Source organism: Lycorma delicatula, chromosome 5 (genome assembly GCF_047948215.1).
Source record: "Lycorma delicatula isolate Av1 chromosome 5, ASM4794821v1, whole genome shotgun sequence".
Taxonomy (NCBI): domain Eukaryota; kingdom Metazoa; phylum Arthropoda; class Insecta; order Hemiptera; family Fulgoridae; genus Lycorma; species Lycorma delicatula.
Genome location: NC_134459.1, coordinates 40,584,584 through 40,601,160, shown reverse-complemented (window position 1 = coordinate 40,601,160; position 16,577 = coordinate 40,584,584). Strand labels below are relative to the sequence as shown.

Genomic DNA, 16,577 nt, shown 5'->3' with positions numbered 1-16,577 from the left:
TAGTCTGAAACTTACCAACATTGTACCTGTAAATAAATAATGGCAACAGGTAAGGCTAATTTAGCCACTTAACAGATTGCATTAAATTAAAGATTATCCACATTTTTAGAAAAAGTATTACACAGAAGGTTAGAGTTCTTTTCTAAATGTAATTCTGGCTTCCAGAATGGGTTTGGTAAACAGCTATAGCTAATTATAAACAAGCATTTATTCAAACCTAGATATAGGAAAAATGTTGCTGCCTTTTTCCTTGAGTTATCGCGGGCTTTTGATAGAGTCTTGTGTTAATAAATTATCTAATTTTTATGCAAGGTATATTTTTAAAGCTCATGAAATCCATCTAATCACCCTCAGAAGGCATAAATTAAGTATCAAATAAAAAATAAAAGTAAATTCAAAATCTAAAAATATTTTTGAGGTGTTAATCATCAAGGTGCTGTTTCCCATGGTTCCTCTTTTATACTTCAGGTACTCCATCCTTTAACAGTCATATTAAAGTTAGCTAAGTATACCTTTTGAGTTGGGAGAAAAATAATTACTTAGCAAAATTATTAACTGAACTACTAATTAAGTTATAATGAAATAATCTTTATCTAAATTTCATTTAATGCAGGTTTTCTCAAACATTTTTTAGGTGCAGCATAAAATAAAACAATAAATTATATTAAATGAGTAACTTACTAAATATTTTTTTTTTATTATTAAAAACAATAAGAAAAAACTTTATCAAGAATGTAAAAAGTTAAACATTTTCTTACACTGATATCATACAAAATTGTTCATTAAGACACAAACAATTTTTCTCAGTGTTCAAATACATCCAGTCGTCGAACATTTTGCCATTACAGCTAATTCACACAGACTAAAAGAATATCGCCATCTTTGTTGTTAGTCCAAGGATAAAATGCAACCAACATCTGTAAACACAAATAAAACAATAATAATAATTAAGAATATATGGATTTTTATACTATAAATTTTTTAAATAATCTTGCAGGCTGCTAAGATCTATACATTTAGACCTTAGAATGAATGTAAATTTGTTCATAGTTAAGCCCAGTTATGCAATACATTCCTGGGAATAAATGTTGCAATTGAAGTGATCTGCAAATGTTTCATTTTGAAATTATATGTTGAAAAAAAAATCTTCACTACCAGGTGGTCCATTTAAATTAAACGGGGAAGTATGATCACAAAGTATGTTGTCCTCGGTAAGTTAAAAAAATGTAATTTCAAGGTAGACCTAATTTTTTTAAAAATAGGAACCTGTATTTTTTATTACAGAACCGAATTCTTTATAAAAAAATTAAAAATTTCATTTCAGAATTTTTTTCTAAAATTGATAAGTTTTTTAGTTATTCATCGTCAGAAATTCTGTGGATCTATAAATTGGTATTTTTAGTTTCATTATATCTGGCCCAGTTGATGAGTTACATCCAGCTGATGTTAAATTTTAAATAAAAGAAAATCAATGCTAACAATAATTAATAATAAGAAAAGGAGTTGAGCCTGTAAACACCAGCAAATTTTTTAAAATAGCCTAAAAGTGAAGTTAAAGAAAAGGTTTACCTAGAAGTACAAACTATCCTTGAAAACATGAAAGAGCGTATAACAAATGTCTGTAGAGATATCAAGAGAGAAACTCTACTAAACAGAGCATTAAAAAAAAATTTAAAGTATGAGTAATTCATTAAACCGAATATTTTCACAGTCTATTAACTTACCAAAGCGTACAACACATGTTGGCTATGTACCATATCGGTATGTAATATCTGATTTAAAAAACATTAAAACATCAATGGGTTTTATTTAGGTTAATCCTTTGATTGTTTTTTATTTAAAATTTAACATCACATGGATTATAATTTGTCAGCTGGGCCAGACCTAATGAAACTAAAAACACCAATTTATAGGTTTACAGTATTTTTGAAGATACCCACTGGCGGGTTGGTCTAGTGGTGAACGTGTTTTCCCCAAATCAGCCGATTTGAAAGTCGAGAGTTCCAGCATTCATGTCCTAGTACAGTCAGTTATTTTTACAGGGATTGAATACTAGATCGTGGATACCAGTGTTCTTTGGTTGTTGGATTTCAATTAACCACACATCTCATCTCAGGAATGGTCAAACAAACTGTACAAGACTACACTTCATTTACACTCATACATATCCTCATTCATCCTCCAAAGTATTATCTGAAAGGTAATTATCGGAGGCTAAACAGGAAAAGAAAGAAAGGAAGTGTTTTTTGAAGATGTATAACTAAAAAACTATCAATTTTAAGGAAAAAATTTTGATTTCTTTTTGCAAAGAATTCGATTCTGCAATAAAAAATAAAGGTTCCCGTTAAAAAAAATTAAGTTGACCTTGAAATTACCTTATCAAGGACAACATAGATTGTGAACTATTCCCCCCCCCCTGAAATGGAAAAACTTTAATAGGAGACTTTTCCCTAAAATGTGTAGTTTTTTAGAAATAGATGTCTCAATTTAAATGGACCACTTTGTATTTCAACAAAATGTGATATTAAAACCTTGATGATACAGGTATAGGGTAAAATTAGTGGTTTAATCTTCTATCACTCAAGCTATTTCATTTTGTCAAACGTACAAATTTTTCTGCCTGATTTTCCCCTCTTCATTTTGGTCCTTTTATCCTTGCTCTACTCCATTTTCTGCTTTTACTGACAAGTAAAATCTTATTTTATTTCTTTACTTGTACTTGGTCAAGTGAATGGAAGTACTTTCTTGTTTTTACAGTGCAATTAGTTAACTTGTAATATTTAGTTGTGTAATTAGTTAGTTTGTAATAAATATTGCCGTAATTTATACATGTATATAAAAATCTATTTCCTAGTTTTTTTTTTTTAAATTTTGATTATATTTCTATAGAAATCTATTGAAGAATTGTTTTACAACTGGAAGAAGGAATTTTTTAGAATAATAAAAGAAACCATGACATCTTCCAGGTGACCTCCTCTTCTACGTAAACACTCACGAAGTCTCTTCGTTAAATTGTTCATGGTTTGACGTAACATCTCAACTGAAATTTCTGCAATTGCTCATATAGTATGCATTAATTGTTCTGTATATTTGAGAGGATGGCTGAAAGGTACGCGGAAGGGCTTTGCCATTTAGTGTACATATGGTTTGGTGTGAACCAAAGGTTCATGTAACCGATTGTTACTTTTGTTTAAAAAGTGTGTCTAAAATATCTAAAAAATTTAAATATGTAAATATCCTTCATTGCAATCTGCAATCAGGCTTTTACCTCACAATGAAATTATTCCAGTTCCTGAGCCACCTGTGAATGTATGTTTCAAAAGCAGTGATGAAGAATCAGGCAGTATTGAAGAAGACAACAATGATTTTGATTTTGAATTATCTTCCCTTAAGCCACATCTTATATCACAAGGTGAATTAAATGACTTCGTTAGTCAAGAAAGTTATAGCTATTTTGTTAGGCATGCAGTTATGTTATACTAATTACATGTGTTTTCTTTGCAAATGGAACAGCTAAGCTAAGTATAAACATTATGTTACCAAAGAGTGGAAGAAACGAGACAATTTAACTCCAAATGGGAAAAATATTATTCATGAGACCCCTTGTTGAATCCAAAAACAATATTTTTACCCCCTCACCATAACAAGCTAGGACTAAAAATATTTTTGTAAAAGCAACTAAGAATAGTCCCAGATTTTTATCAGAAATTTCCAAATGTTAAGTGAAGGAAAAATTAAAAAGGGAATATTTCTTGGTCCTCAAATAAGAGAGTTGGTCAAGAGAGATGATGTATTTAATCCAATGTTAAATAATGTAGAAAGTGCAGCTTGGACTTCATTTAGATATTTGCAAACATTTTCTTGGCAAACAAATAACCGACAATTACCATGATATTGTTAATCATCAACTTCTTACTTCATAAAGAGCTATGGGATGTAATATGTCTTTGAAAATACATTTCTTCCACTCACTTCTGGATTATTTCCCAGACAACCTCGGAGATGTAACGTTTCCAAAAGACATTTCTGTGATGGAAAGCTGGTATAACATGCTAGTCGATTACCGTTGGACATTAATTCGGGATGTGCCTAAGGCTATTTATAAAAGAAAAACATGAGCAAAATCATTTTAACACAGGTATGGCCATAACAAAATTATATATTTTATTAGACTGCATTTTTCCTTAATTATTTTTATAGCGCAATTTATTTAAAACTAAGGGTGATAGAAAAATTGTTATTTACAGATCTATTATGCAAGAAAAAAGCAATTCAAGAAATGGTATCTCACTTAAGAGAAATATTAAAAAAAAGTTTTTTTGTCTATCAGTGTAATCAGAAGGTAGCAAGCAGCAATTAGTTTTATTTTATACTGTGTTCTGAACATAATAGAAATAAATCACAAATATTTTTTTCTATGTTAAAATTTAACAACTCTCCGCATACGAGATGAAAATTTTTAAATTAGCACGATCTACATGATGAAAGAATGTCTGATAAAAATGAAAACTATGTGTTACAGCTACAAAATACATTTTAGATTTGGCATAAATCAACATTGTTAACTTCCAATAAATAAGGAAATAAAATTTAATTCTGAGAAAACTTATTTATATGAAGTCTTTAAAAAACAAATACATACTTATTTTTTTTTTTTTTGTTTAAACCAAAACCAGGCCAAACAGAAATAATGATACATCATTAAGTCTATAAACAAACAATAAAACATTGATATAACCCCATGAGAAAAAAAAAATTAATTTTTTCCAACCTATGTTCCATGGGAAGGAACAAAACTAGCTGATCAAAACAAAATAAATTACATAAGTAAAACAAGTTCCAATTACTTATAAATTGCATGTAAATTTAAATGCCTGGCTTCTGATTAATAGTACTTAAAAATCAGGTAAAAATAAAAATTGAAATTCTTTTTCTTTACGTACTAGTATATTCTATCTTAAAATGCTCTCCTTACATGTGCAAGCATATCAAGGATAAGGGATTCAAATGTTATCAATTCCCCTGTTCTTCTGGTCTAATTGTATCTGTTACAGAGGCTTCGTACAAAAATGTTTGTTTTAAATGGCTTCACAAGAAAACTTTCAGAGACAAAGTCTGTAGAACATGATTGTAATTCCATTGATTCTTTTCACTGATTTATTTTCAAGATCCATTTTTTTCAAATTCACATTGGAAGTATTAGTTCTGTTCTCTAACAAGTTGGTGTAAACCATTCTGCTGGAAAAACATTTCCTATTGCAAAAATTCTTCAGGGTGATCAACTGTCATGTTTCTAACTGCTAGCATGATTTCCTTAACATTTTCATAAACATAGCTTCCATAAGATTGGCATAGATGTTACCAGTAAGTATTTAAGGTTCAAAGGAGTTTTAAGATGAAATGAATTCCATAAATCTAAGTGCTTTTAGATCACAGAGTTTTCCAAAGAAGCAATCTCCAGTCAGTAAGCTTTTAACGGCTAAAATATTGAAGCACGGTTTTTGTTTAAATTTATTTGTCAGATCTTAAATGGAAATCATGTATTGTATAACTCTGTTTATACATAATTTCCATTTAGAAAAAAATTGCTAAATCCAACATGGTAGAAACAAAATTTTAAAATAAGGTAAAAATAAATAATATTTATATTAAGAATACATATGGTCACAGATTCTCCAACTTTCTTCAGAATATTTTCCTTCAGCAACAACTCACTTTTGCCAAGTTATTGAAAACAAACAATCCTTATACTCATTTTGAGTATTAATTTGTGGAAAACACATTAAATGAGTTAAAATCACACACAAAAATGTGTGATACACACACAAAAATGTGTGATACACACACAAAAATGTGTGATACACACACAAAAATGTGTGATACACACACAAAAATGTGTGATACACACACAAAAATGTGTGATACACACACAATAAAACATCACACACCTTTTCACATTTTCTCCTGCAACAGAAATAGCTCAATAATAAATACAATGATGAGGAGAATTATCTCTGCGGCTTCTATAAGTTCTGTAAAGATAAATCTATTCTTCCCTGTAATTACAGTTGAAACCTCACTGTACAGATCACATAGTAGACATCATAGCCATCCATGTTCTCATATATAGTTCAATAATTCTGTAACCTAAAAAAAAGAAAATACAAAAGATAACCAATACATATTTTGCTAAATTCTATAAGAGTAAGATTTGTTCATTCTTACAACATATTACCCAATTTCAATAAAGAAAGGAATTAAACAACTGAAAACAGATTATATTAAAAAGTAAAATCTTTCCGATAATCTTTTAATCTGTAACAGCCATTAATTTAGCACCGAAGTATGGAAAGAAGATTTTAATTATATCACTGATGAGAATATATGGCGTTAATCTTTGTATTACAATACAGATAATCATTGTTCTACAAAATTACTTTGTCACACAGCAGCTGAAATCAAATCAGCACTAAAAAAACAATACCTGTAAATGCATATGACATGTTTTACACATCATACATTGTTTTTACACTTTGGGATGTCATGCACATCACATCTAATAAGCTCTCTTATTACTTTTAACAAATTTTTACTGAGATGAAACACTACTTTAATGTACAATCAACAGAAGGATGAAATATGATCATTTATTTATTTCAGTTTTCATTACAGTTGCTTTTTATGGAATTTTTAAATTATGTTATCTATGAATGTTATTATATGGATACCATTCACAAAAGAATGAAACATTATATTCATTATAACTTAATGGTTGCTAGAACATTGAAAAGAAATAATTGGTTAGAATAATAAACAAAATGTAACTTTGTTTGCTCATTACGACCGACTAATGCACTATAAAATAAATGATAATATATACAACATACACTGCTTGCGCAAATTGGTTTAGGTTAGAGTGATGTTAAAACAGTATAATTTATGGATCTACAAGTTTGCATTAAATAAAATGACAGAAATATAAAAAAGCAGGTTTTAAAAAAAAATAAAATGTATAATATTCTTCTCCTCCTTTATGAATCATGAGACCTTGCTGTTGGTGAGGGGGCTTGAGTGCTCAGTGATACAGAGTAGCTGGACCGAAGGTGCAACCATATTGGAGAGGTATCTGTTAGAGCCAGACTAAGGAATGATTCCTGAATGAGGGCAGCAGCTCAGCAGTTGTTAAGGGCGTAAGTCAGGATAGTTTAAACGGCCATATCAACATCACTCAGTCCTCTGAATACTGCGCAGCTGAAAGCAATGGAAAACCACAGCTGCTTTTTTTCCCAAGAAAATGTAGCTCTCTGCATTTTCATATAGCAATGATGGAGGCGCCTTCCTTGGTAAAATATTCTGGAGGTAAACTAGTCCCTCATTCGGATCTCCGGGTGGGGACTACTACGGAAGGGGTCACCAGAAAATTAAAAAATAACATTATAAGAGTCGGAGCGTGGAATGTTATAAGTTTAAAAAAGGTTGGTAGGTTAAAAAATGTAAAGAGGGAAATGGATAGGATAAATGTAGATGTAGTAGGAAAGTGAGGTTCGGTGGGAAGAGGAAGGCGACTCTTTTGGTCAGGTGATTTTAGAATAATTAACTCTGCTTCAAATAATGGGCAGGCAGAAGTAAGATTCATAATGAACAAGAAGATATGGAAGAGTTTAGAGTATTTCAAAATGCACAGCGATAGAATCATTGAAATAAGGATAAAATCAAAACCTAAACCGACAACGATTGTTAAAGTCTATATGCCTATAAGCGCCCATGATGATGATGAGGTAGAGTGTGTATACAAAGAGATTGATGAAGCAATTAAACATGTAAAAGGAGATGAAAATTTAATACTAGTTGGAGATTGGAATGCAAGCGTTGGAAAAGGGAAGGAAGGAAATATAGTGGGTGAATACGGGCTGGGCAAAAGGAATGAAAGAGGGGGACCAACTTATAAGAGTTTTGCACGAAGTATAATTTAGTAATTGCCAACATCCAATTTAAAAATCATAATAGAAGAATACACACTTGGAAAAAGCCAGGCGATACTGCAAGGTATCAGATAGATTATATCATGGTTAAGCAAAGATTTAGAAATTAACTCTATTGCAAAACTTACCCTGGAGCAGACATTGATAACGACCATAATTTGGCGATAATGAAATGTAGATTGGGGTTTAAAAACCTGAAGAAAAGGTGTCAGATGAATCAGTGGAATTTAGAGAAGCTTGAGGAAGAGGAGGTAAAGAAGATTTTTGAGGAGGACATCGCAAGAGGTCTGAGTAAAAAAGATAAGGTAGAAAATGTAGAAGAATGGGAGAATGTTAAAAAGGAAATTCTTAAATCATCAGAAGTGAACTTAGGCCGAACAAAGAGAACTGGTAGAACGTAGAAAATGTAAGAATGCTAGTGATAAAGAAAGTAAAAGGAACTATAGACAATTAAGAAATGCAGGAAGTGCAAACTAACAATAGAAGAGTGGATTAAAGAAAAGTGTTCAGAAGTGGAAAGAGAAATGAACATTGGTAAAATAGACGTAGCATACAGGAAAGTTAAGGAAATTTTTGGAATACATAAATTAAAATCTAATAATGTGTTAAACAAAGATGGTACACCGATTTATAATACGAAAGGTAAAGTCGATAGGTGGGTGGAATATATTGAAGAGTTATACGGTGGAAATGAATTAGAAAATGGTGTTATAGAGGAAGAAGAGGAAGTTGAAGAGGATGAAATGGGAGAAACAATACTGAGATCTGAATTTAAGAGAGTATTAAAAGATTTGAATGGCAGAAAGGGTCCTGGAATAGACGGAATACCTGTAGAATTACTGTGCAGTGCAGGTAAGGAAGCGATTGATAGATTATACAAACTGGTGTGTAATATTTATGAAAAAGGGGGAGTTCTGTCAGACTTCAAAAAAAGTGTTATAGTCATGATACCAAAGAAAGCAGGGGCAGATAAATGTGAAGAATACAGAACAATTAGTTTAACTAGTCATGCATCAAAAATCTTAACTAGAATTCTATACAGAAGAATTGAGAGGAGAGTGGAAGAAGTGTTAGGAGAAGACCAATTTGGTTTCAGGAAAACCAATAGGGACAAGGGAAGCAATTTTAGGCCTCAGATTAATAGTGGAAGGCAGATTAAAGAAAAACAAACAGACATACTTGGCATTTATAGATCTAGAAAAGGCATTCGATAACGTAGACTGGAATAAAATGTTCAGAATTTTAAAAAAATTAGAGTTCAAATACAAAGATAGAAGAACAATTACTAACATTTACAGGAACCAAACAGCAACAATAATAATTGAAGAACATAAGAAAGGCGTAGGCGAAGAAGCCGTAATAAGAAAGGGAGTTCCCGACAAGGATGTTCCCTATCCCTGTTGCTTTTTAATCTTTACATAGAACTAGCAGTTAATGATGTTAAAGAACAATTTAGATTTGGAGTAACAGTAAAAGGTGAAAAGATAAAGATGCTACGATTAGCTGATGATATAGTAATTCTAGCTGAGAGTAAAAAGGATTTAGAAGAAACAATGAACGGCATAGATGAAGTCCTACGCAAGAACTATCGCATGAAAATAAACAAGAACAAAACAAAAGTAATGAAATGTAGTAGAAATAATAAAGATGGACCACTGAATGTGAAAATAGAAGAAGAAAAAAGATTATGGAGGTAGAAGAATTTTGTTATTTGGGAAGTAGAATTACTAAAGATGGACAAAGCAGGAGCGATATAAAATCCTGAATAGCACAAGCGAAACGAGCCTTCAGTCAGAAATATAATTTGTTTACATCAAAAATTAATTTAAATATCAGGAAAAGATTTTTGAAAGTATATGTTGGGAGTGTCGCTTTATATGGAAGTGAAACTTGGACAATCGGAGTATCTGAGAAGAAAAGATTAGAAGCTTTTGAAATGTGGTGCTACAGGAGAATGTTAAAAATTAGATGGGTGGATAAAGTGACAAATGAAGAGGTGTTGCGGCAAATAGATGAAGAAAGAAGCATTTGGAAAAATATAGCTAAAAGAAGGGACAGACTTATGGGCCACATACTAAAGCATCATGGAATAGTCGCTTTAGTATTGGAAGGACAGGTAGTAGGAAAAAATTGTGTAGGCAGGCCACATTTGGAATATGTAAAACAAATTGTTAGGGATGTAGGATGTAGGGGGTATACCGAAATGAAACGACTAGCAATAGATAGGGAATCTTGGAGAGCTGCATCAAACCAGTCAAATGACTGAAGACAATAAAAAATATTCTTCCTTATGTAGAAGGTGTATTGTTCTCACTCAGGAAAGACAGAGATACATTTCTACTTCAGGCAGTAAAAAAAAAAAAAAAACAGGAATGCATTCAGGAACTAATGAGAAAGAGCTAAGGAATGAAGTTCTGAACACCAGCTGGGGTTCAATGAACACAATCACCACTAAAGATTTGAATAAAAATAACTTTGACCATGATGTTTACAGGAACTCAAGGTTAACATTAATCAAGCTATGTTTGAAATAACACCTTAATGAAGTGGGTTGGCCAAATGAATATTGTTATTAAAAAAGACTTTCAAGAAATATACAGTATGATTCAAGAAAGGGAAATAATTTGGGAACTAATTCTAGAACTTTAAATAAGGAAAAAAAATTCATACAACATATTTCTGAAAATGCTTTATAATAGATTACAGAAATTTAGAGTTACAAAAATTTCTCCCCAGATTTCAGTTTCCACAGTGAAATGATGTCATCCTGACATTTCTAAGGAGTTATAATGGATAAATTTGATAGTTTCTTATGTTTTGTGACCTGAAAATTTTAATAAAACAGGGCCCAGAATTGTATCTCCTGTAGTTTTCATAGTATCCAATGAAAACAAAAAAATCTGGTGCCAAAAAAGAAGCTTTTAAGTTTTGAAGTACAATAACTTTGTTAAATGACAAAAGCATAGATTTTATTATCAAAACTTGTAGAGAAGTTAATTCTGAGAAAATTGATGTAATAAAGTCTATGAAAAATAATATTTTATTATTAAAAACAAAACAGTTCAAAAACTTTAAGAAAATATGTTATGATTTTATATAATTAAAATACAGCTATTTTTAGTGCAATCAATTTATCCTTTGAAAAAATTAGTTGGCAATAATAACTGTATGCTTTGAAACTAGATTACTGGTACATGGTGATGAGAGGAAAAACATTCTTCAGATGGTACAGCTTAGTCCTACAAGCATGCGAAGAATTCCTACACAATCAACAATCTATTAAGTACAGTATAGAGGATAATACATGCTCATGGACTGCATCTGCATCATGTTCAGAAAGTTCAACCTCCAGCTTGCTGATCATGCCTGACTGCAGTTTTGTGAATTAGGTTGACAATAATTACCACTAATTCTTTTCATACTATTTTTGGAAGAAGCTATTTTACCCAAATGGCATATACAACACTTGGAACTGACATTGGTGTCTGAAGAAAGCCCACATGTATTTGAATCAAATTTCCAGCAATGATCTTTGGTGAAAGTTTGGTGTGGCATGGTCAACTACCAATTAATAGGCACTTTCATACTAGAACAATATCAATGTATATCACAGGGAGAAATTATCTGGAATTTTAAACTATGAATTTCTTACGGTGCTTGAAAATTTGTCATTGGTGAAACAAGTTGAAATGTATTGATAGAGCATAAAGCTATTTCAAGAGTGAAATAAGTCAATTCTTAGAAGGAAAATTTGCTAATAAAGTGACTGGATGTAGAGGGCTGGTAAATTGGCTACTTAGATCACCGAACCTTACTCCCTTAGATTATTGTTCATGGTTCTAAATTTATTGTACTAAAAACAGCTGTTAAGTTAACATTTAACATAAAATTTTTCTGTTAAGTTTTGTTTTTAATAAACAATAAAGTTGATTTTTTTTTTGTTTTTAATGCCTTTTTATTATCAATTTTCTCAGAATTAACTTGCTCTACAAGTGATAATATTTACATATTTATTAGTTATTTAACAAAGTTATTGTACTTCAAACCTAAACAAACATGTTATGAAAACTACAAGATAGTTCTGGGACCTGTTTTATTTGATTTTTCAGGTCAAAAAAACAGAGGAAAATCATCAACTTTATCCCTTATATAATGTCTAAAAAATTTCAGAATAACTTCATTTCATTGTGGTAACTGAAATCCAGGCAAAATTTTTCAATAGCCGTAATTCAATAACAAAGCATGTCAGAAATAAGTTTATATGAACTTATTTCAAGCTCTAGAATCAGTTCCCAAATTATTCCATTTTCCTTCTGAATCAGTATGTATATAAAGAATAAGGCCTCCTAGTCTTTAAATAAAGTTAAATAGAATTTGTAAGCCGAAACTTAATAGTTATTAAAAACAAATAAATTGTACAAGTAAGCAATATAATTTTGTTTTCAAAAAAAAATTCTGAAATCCATTACCATAATCTAGAGTTTTCTGATTATTAGGACCTTAGGATGTGAGATTAGAGAGGTTCAACTGTAGAAATAAAACTATCTAAACTAACAAATTATCATCTATGCAGATCACTAGCAGAAAAACAAATTGTTATTTATTCAGAAAGATTAAAGTATTATGGGTAAAAAATATGTATGCAACTAGAGTACAGGAAAATTTGTATTGTTTGGATGTCTGTTTCTAATCAAAACCATCCAAACTCAGTATAATATGAAAATTAGCATTAACTACTTTTTTCATTCAACATTCCTGAAAATGTTTCATTGCTACAATATAAAACTTTTGGAATAATTACAGCCTAGATTCAGAACTAGACGTTTCATATAATACTGAATTCTTGATGGATTTTACATGTACTTTTACTTTTTCATTGAAGATTTAATCTATTTGACTAGTATGGTAATTAATTTTTACTACATTGAAGACAAATTTTCTTTTCATATGATCATGGTTTAATGATTAATCTTTAATCATGATTCTTAATCTGTAAGAACTAGACGGAAAAAACATAACAGTAATGAAGTAGATTACCTTAACACTCATCTGACCGACCCTTTACAGATTGCATCTTATAAAAAAATAAATAGTAATTTTTCTTTCAAAACATCTTTGTGAATTATTTAAATGAAATAAACTTATTTAAACAAAACAAAAATATTTTCATAATTTAAAAAAATATCCTATTTCTAAAGCAGTATTTCTAATGAAATTGTAGTCTTGTAGTACATAAAATTATACAGATGGTGAGTCAGCAAGGTTCTGGGGCTTAAGTCAATCAAGTCTTGCCAATTGCCACATTACTGATTTATCAATTTTAACAACATACAAATGTTTCAATTTCATAAAAAAAATGAGAGTAGCTGTAATTAAATTATTGCTTAGAGTTGTATTAAGCTAGTTTCTGAAAAAAACTAATTTACTGACATCTAAAATTCTGTGTTTTTAAAATTCAATTACTGTATTAAAAACTGCTTATTTTGTTTAATCACAGACTATTCTTATAAGAAAAGAACTTAATGGTTTACTTTTTTTCTTAGCCAATTACCTGCAGACCTATCAAAGTATCTTTAAACTACTGTAAAAATATAAAAATTTCTTACTTTTATAAACGATGCATTATTTCCAACTTAGATATGACGAATCTGAAACAAAAATAAATAATTAAAAATGAATACATCAGAAATAAATATTAATTACCTGAAAAAATTACAAAATTAAATTAACTATACAATCAGCCTACATATACTATCTATATTGAACTTGAATGTAAATTTGAAAAGAGATTATGAAATTGTATTTTGTTCTTGATAATCTGAAATTACATTTTTTTAATGCTTTGTTATTAACAGAATTTTCATTTTACATAATAGAAACCAACCAGGAAACACTATCACTGCATCAAACATTGACAGTCTTAAGTTAGACTTGATGTTATACTGAAATTGAAAATAAAACAGATATATAAAATCTGGAAATGTTACTTAATATTAAATTAAATCAATGAGGAATGAATGATTGAAAAAGAGCAATCATTTTCTCTGAAAAATGATTTTACAAGAGATCTTTAAATAACATCTGAAGGAAACAAAAAAGTCTGAATTATTCATTTATAGAGATAGAGCTAAGTAAAACATTCCATGAATATTTAACACGATTTTGAACTGTATCATAATTTAACTATATCCTAAAATTTATATTCTACTGATAATTAAATATCTACAGCTGACAGGAGACAATGTTTAAGAAACAGATGGTGAGAAAGAAAAAAATGAATATCAATGTTCTAAGATTAGACGGGAGGGATAGTTTGTTAGATCCTACCCCTTTATAAATTTTATCAATAGTAAATCAAGTTAATAGCAGCTGGTATTACATTTCTAATAATGCATTTTAATAAATATTCACCACATCAAAGAGCGAGCATACATTTAAAGGAGGAAATGCTATTCTCTTTCAAGGGAGATTCGAAAATAAGTATATAGTCAGTCAATTCAAGAACGTTTCATTTGAAAAAATTCTTGTAATAAATACCAGTATGATTTAAACAGAAAATTGATTTAGTTACTTCAATCTGTCTTTAATATATTCATGTTGATATCTTCACTGTGGCATTACCAACATATATTTGATGGGAACATCAACACTATGGAACATGTCTAAAATGGTTCGACTGTTAAATTTGTCTTTTTGACAGTCATCTATTTATAAATTCAAAAAATCAATAGTATTAATATTTAACTTTTTTAAAAGTTTTGCATAGGTTATTTTCATTTTCATAGCAGACAAGCCATGTATTTTAACTCTTTTAGAAGACTGGATAAATAGTATTTTAATTTTTATATCATCCAAATCTTCAATTTCTACAAAAGCAATTTGAAATTCTAATTGTCTGAAATGTATATTAGTAAATACTGTTTGTTTTTAGTGGAATTAAAATGTTCATCTTTGTAACAGTCATTGTCTACACACCACTCATCAAAATGATGGGGAGGAGGAAATAAGTTTAGCAGATGTTAGAAATCAATCAAGAATCAAGTGATTAAGTTAGAAAATCAGATAAATTTATTCTTAGTAAATGGTCAACAGACCTTGGGACGGCTTAGGCTAATGGACTGAAGAAGCAAAATGACCTACTGCCTACATCAAATCATTAAGAACTCATTTAAGTGAAGTCTTCTTTTAGCCTTATCATTCCAACTTCAACAATTAACCCTTGTTACGTTGAGAAACCCAATGAAAGGTTGGATAGTTAACACAAACAGGATTCTGGGTCATTGAACAGATTTGCACAGTGTCTCTAATTTACTATCACTCAATGACCACAAAACAACTGGCTTCTCAGGAAAAGATTGCTTAAAAATAAGGATTTATTATGGTAAAATTTTATCAGTAGTTTACACAAGCCAAGGAATCCATTGAAGGTTAAAGTCCAGCAAGACTGTAACACCATGTCAAAAGGGCTATCTGAAAATTAGATATCCATTTTATTCGATTAGATGCAGAAATGAAGAAAAATCAATGGAATATAAAGTTGATTTTCATGACAGTTTTTATTTAATTTCTCACAGTATTATCGCTAAAAAAAATTAATTCCGCTCCAACATACTCCTATGTTGGAATTAAAGAGTACACCAATCATGAGGCTATTTACCATGGTGGAAGTACTAATCAGCATCAGATTACAAATTTTTCAGATAATATTTAGACAAATGAGACTCCGTTCTATGGAAGAACATTTTGAAAGAAGCGATGAATATTATGTGTAAAAATACGTGATCCCTGGCCATATTTTATAACAGATTATGCAGTTTAATATACAGATTGAAATATCTTTTAAAAGAACATTAAAAACATTTATTTCTATCATCACCATCTGATAAATTCACAAGATTTAGAAAAGGTAACAACACACAAACAGCAATTAAATACATATTAGTATATTTATACTTTTTCATTCTTCAAAACATAAACATAAGTCGCAGATATTTCTAACTGTATAAACCTAAGAAAAATAAATAAATGCACACTTTTTCTAAAATTTTAATTTGTAGCCTACATTTAATATGGAACAGTAGTAGTATTTAGAATTAATTAGTTTCCTACCTACCTATACCTGTGAGTATATACAACAGCGACGCTTGGGTATAATATAACTCGCCTCTCCAGTTCCTACTATCTCTTCATTCAATGAATCGTTTCATTTCATATGTCAAACTATAATCCTACAAAAACTTCAATACACTTTTTAATACCATTAGAAAAATTTATTCATTCCAATTCGTTTCAAAATATGGGACTAAAAAACTAATAATAATAATACAAGAAAATCTAATTTCCTAACTGAAGGAAGATTCAATATAATAATATTTTAATCGAAAAATATTTCAGAAAGAAAATTACTGATTGTTAATATTTGTAAACTTTGAAAATTTTTTCTTTTTTAATTAAATTTAAAAAATATACGTAAATGTTTTTTTTATAATTAGAACAAAACAGCATAATATAAACTATACTATGCGGTCAGTATTTTTAGAAACTATATTGAATCTGTAAATTATGAGTTTAAAATGTTCTTATACCTAATCATTT

The 16,577-nt window shown here is 29.8% G+C and overlaps 1 protein-coding gene across 2 annotated transcripts in view; it reads right to left on the bottom strand.

The window, feature by feature from the left end:
- Window positions 1–669: 669 nt before the first annotated feature.
- LOC142324870 (heterogeneous nuclear ribonucleoprotein A1, A2/B1 homolog) overlaps window positions 670–16,577 on the bottom strand; it is a 57,899-nt gene continuing 41,991 nt past the window's right edge. For both annotated transcript variants that reach the window (XM_075365942.1, XM_075365944.1), the window contains 3 exons: window positions 13,589–13,630; window positions 5,949–6,147; window positions 670–917 (listed from right to left, as the gene is read on the bottom strand). The gene's annotated coding sequence lies outside the window, so the exon portion shown is untranslated. The remainder of the gene's footprint in view (window positions 918–5,948; window positions 6,148–13,588; window positions 13,631–16,577) is intronic.